Here is a 5069-nt window from a genome sequence, read left to right as displayed (position 1 = left end):
CCAGATCAACTTCCCATTTGCGCAAGTGCGAAGGTAACTCTACTTGGACAAACTGGCCAAAATGCATTGACAGAAACACTTCAGGGATTTTAAGTCATTCTGCGCTCCAGATGCGTTAATTGCGTTGAAAAATTTAATCACATTGACCGTGATGGCGGATTCATTTGCGTTAAATTTCACGGCATTAATAAGTTCACGGCAGCTACAATGGTCTTAATTTTTCTCCTTTGTACTTCACTCTTCTATTGTCATAAGGTTTGCCGAATTATTATCCAGCTGGGAAAAGAACTTGGACTGCAAATGGATTGTTGTTTTTTTGATTTCTGCACTCACCCTACAAAAGGCAGAATAATATTTCAATAGAGGCTACGTCCACGGGTATTTTTGAAAACTGAGATTTTCCGTCTTCGTTTTAAAAGATAATCCCGTCCACACGTAAAGGCAGAAATGAAGGAAAATGCTGCTAGGAACATGCCAAAGCAACAGGTGGCGATTAGGGGTGCAACGATACAACAAAATTCACGGTTCGGTTCGGTTCGATACTTTGGTGTCACGGTTCGATATTTTTTCGATACAAAAAAAATGTTCATGCCTTTTTATTAATTTGTCATTTATTAAATTTTCACGGCACATTCTGCACCACATCTCTGTGCGTTCATCATTTGTTTGAAGCCAGCTCACCTCCTGCAACCACTTTTCCGAGAATACGCGCTTCTTTTGTGGTTCGGACTCCTTCTGACATTTCTTTGGAGGTGGAGGAACATCACAGTAATTGCTTAAAGGAGCTTCTTCGACATCTTTAAGAGTTCTAAACAAATGTCTGTCCTCTTCCTGAAAATCTTATGTACGCAAACACGCGTTGCAACTTCTTATCTTGTGCGGGTTTTTATTTTGACAGCGAATGCGCACCTGCAGACCACTTATGTGCAGCCCTGGTTATTTAGCTCGTCATATTGCAGCCACAGAAATTCTTTTGTCCATGAAACCATAAAGCTGCACTTTCTTTTTGCCTTATAGTCTGATTTGTCATAACCTTTCCGTTTTGTCACTTCTTCACCCTGACCTGTCTTATTTGGCTCAGCAGAACTAAAATATATATCCTGCTGCTTTTACACACGCACTCACATAACGCTCAGCGATTCTCTGCGCGATCAACCTCTCACATGTTTAAGCTGCAGGAGATTTCACTTGTCATGTTTGCATAGTAAGCTAACGATTGATAAGACGATGTCAGAGGAATTGGTGCGCAAATTATCATCACTCACCAATCAGTACTGTCGCTCTCTATACACAGTTCACGCGATTGCAAAGTGAAAGCAAAAAACAAGCGCAAATTCAAACGCGATTTCAGTATGTCACATATTGACAGTGGCCGATGCCAATGACATAATTACCCAGCTACATTTCCGAAAGAATGCAAAAGCATTGACATATATTTTTCCTTCCTACGATAGGCCGACGGGCAGGGCAGAGATAGATTTTGGTAGCCCGACTGGAAAAAAGCCCCAGGACGTCGGGCTAGCGATTTTGCGAGCCCTGTATCTGATTGAGGAATCACTCATCTTTGGAAAAGAGAGTTTATTATGGAGAAATGTCTCTTTCCAAAATAAAAGCTATACTATACGCTTCTTCTGGGCTATATTCTCAGCAGCATATTAAACATATCAGGTCCCCATAAGGAGAATCATGTGCTAACGGCTGTCTAAATGACTCGGGTAAAGTTTGTAGCATGCGTGCTTGTTTTTGTCTGCTTCCACTTGTCTTTGCACTAGGATGATGTCGGAGTAAATGTGCAGTCATATTGGTTGTGTTCCCACTAGTGCTGTCAGCGTTAATCTGAAATGACGTTAAGGTCACAACACGGCAAATCTCCGTTAACGAGCTACCGCGGATCGCCTCATGAGTGGGGCTGGAAGACGTCAACACATTAACGAGCTAACTGCGCTAACACACTAGTTCCCACCAATTGAGCATTGCTGGCACATCCAACATACTGTTTTACTTTTGTCCATGACACGCTTACCTTCAGGGTCATACGTCACATGAAAACCAAAATAGTTCCAAACGCCAGATCTGAATGAGGGTGGGGGAGGTTCAATTTGCCATGTTGCAACAAGCTTAACTTCTGTCTAGGTAGCTTGCCCTGCGCTCAGTGAATCTGTGTTCGACTACTCCGCCTAGGCTGCACTGTCGAGCGCAGATCCACTGAGCGCTCAACACAGACAGCATCGTCAGAAGGAAAGTTGATAAAATAAATTAAAAATGTTGTATCGTTCGATACATATGCGTACCGAACCGAAAGTACTGTATCGAACGGTTCGATATCGATACGAGTATCGTTGCACCCCTAGTGGCGATATATTCCTAACCGTGTAGAAATGTTGGCCAATCACAAGTCTAGAAGCCTCGGCGGGAAAAAGTAAACAAAGATGGGGCATAAAAGCAGAACCGAGTCGTATGTGTGGAGGGACAGTAACTATGTGTGTATATGTAAGCATTTAAACACAGCAGAGAATACAATTAACAGTAACAGTATTGTAGAAATTCATTTCACCGAAACAATAACGTGGCGCACAGTGTGATGTCCAAAAAGGCGCACACCTTTGACGCTGCGTTTTCTGCGTTTTTCTTGTCCACTCGTAAATGCAAAAACGGAGTTTTCCAAAATATCCACCCTGGCCGGAGTTTTTAAAAATCTGCATTTTCAGTGACCAAAAATGCCGTTTACGTGTGGACGAAAGGTGCAAACGCATAGAAAAATCTGTGTTTTCAAAAATACCCAGGTACGTGTGGACGTAGCCAGAGAAAACTAAATTTGGCTAACCATAAGAATACATTTATAACTGAGAGTTGCATAGCACCTTTTAAGACACCCCAGGATACTTAAAAACGAGAACTGTCATTATTCAATACACATTTAAAAATCAGTTAAGTCTGTTCAAGACATGTGAATGCACAATCCATTAGTTTCTTGTATATTAGGTTCTTGCATTCATATATTCCCATTTATAACTGAGCCAACACAGGCTGCTTTAGCGGACCTTCAGTAAATCCCATTTGATCACAAGTTACTTCTATATAATATTCCAATGGAAGCAAAATATTGATGCTTTGTTTTTCCCCAGATCTATTCAATTACCTCACACACATGGAAGAGCTGGGCATTTCAATTTGAAATCAGCTATCATCGGTGCTTTGTGTACTACCACTTGCCTTCTGAGAGCAAAGGTCTTCTCCATTATTGCAGCCAACCCTGTGGTCATTGTTTTTCTTAACTTCTGACAGGCGGTCCACTCTGATTTCTTCTAGTGTCTCTGCAGTTTCACCAGCTGGATAGGTGGTGCCATAATTCACTTCACCTTTTCTTGGCTTCTTCACAGCATATGAAGTAGTATATATATCAGTAAGACTCAATTTTTTTTAGCCCAACTACATTCAAATCACAAACTTGATGATGGCCAATGAACCCTTTTGTCGACGGTCACTGATAGGGTTGGATGGCAACTGCGATCTGAGGCTACGTACACGGGTATTTTTGAAAACAGATTTTCTGCTTTTTTTTTTCTTTTCTTTTTTAAATCCCATCCACACATGCAGTTTTGAAAAATATTTCCATCCACATGTAAACGCCAAAAACACAGTCAAACATTGTCAAGAACATGCCAAACCCTAGCCATGTAGAAAAGTTGGCCGATCAGAAGTCTAGAAGCCTGGGAGGGAAAGAGTAAACAGGGTTTTATGCAAACCTTAAGTACTTCTGAAAGGTTTTGTGTTTTTCTGGATCAGCAGCTAATTCTGTATTACTTTTCCATTGCTTTTATCATTTAAAATGTTAATAACCAAAAAACAGTATGTTGGCTGGCGTAGACTCAGAACTTAGGAATGAACAAAATGCATACAGCATGCATACATTTTAATTAAAAATAAATTAAATGTATTCGAAACTGACGACAACGTCGGCGTTGTGAGACCATCAGTGTAGATTGTAGTAGTTCACTCTGATGTCTCTGTCTTAACTGCGTGTTGTAGAGACTGGAGCTTTCCACCGTCTCTCCCTGATTCTTTGATGTTGGCAAAAGAAGCACGACGAGATGTTAAACAAGGTTCAACTTTTATTTCAAACAAATCTAACATATGCGCATTTGGAGATCGACAGTCGAATACAATCTATGCTGCCCTACGTGACCCTACATTCATTTGAAACTTCCTGACACAGCAGTTACCCTTATACCTTCGCATACCTTCCCCTGCTGCCCGACTCCCAAACTTGGTGGAAAACTACTAAAAACCTGTGCCCACTCTACAAGTTCTACTCTTTCTCACTCTCTCTCTCTATGCTGTGTGTGTGTGTTAGTAGCTCACCTATGACCTACTTAAACAAATAACAACTATAATACTTTGTACGTAAACTTATGTAATTAAACCCTAAAGTTATAATACTTCATCCCCACAGTGTGTATATGTAAGCGTGTAAAAACTAGGGGTGCAACAATACTCGTATCGATATTGAACCGTTCGATACAGTGCTTTCGGTTCGGTACGCATATGTATCGAACAATACAAAATTTTTAATTTATTTTATCAACTTTCCTTCTGACGATGCTGTCTGTGTTGAGCGCTCAGTGGATCTGCGCTCGACAGTGCAGCCTAGGCGGAGTAGTTGAACGCAGATTCACTGAGCGCAGGGCAAGGTAGCGAGACAGAAGTTAAGCTTGTTGCAACATGGCAAATTAAACCTCCCCCACCCTCATTCAGATCTGGCGTTTGGAACTATTTTGGTTTTCATGTGACGTATGACCCTGAAGGTAGGCGCATCATGGACAAAAGTAAAACAGTATGTCGGATGTGACACGCAATGCTCAATTACATTGGTGGGAACTACTGCGTTAGCGCAGTTTGCTTGTTAACGTGTTGACGCTGTCCAGCCCCATGCACGGGCGATCCGCGGTAGCTCGTTAACGGAGATTTGCCGTGCTGTGGCGTTAACGTCATTTCACTAGTGCTGACAGCACTAAAACTGATCAGAAAACTACTGATCATTGGGGTCCAATGTTTCCAAATGTAACACA

Source organism: Neolamprologus brichardi, chromosome 15, assembly GCF_056152115.1.
Source record: "Neolamprologus brichardi isolate AB-2024 chromosome 15, ASM5615211v1, whole genome shotgun sequence".
NCBI lineage: Eukaryota > Metazoa > Chordata > Actinopteri > Cichliformes > Cichlidae > Neolamprologus > Neolamprologus brichardi.
Note: the sequence above shows the minus strand (reverse complement) of the source record.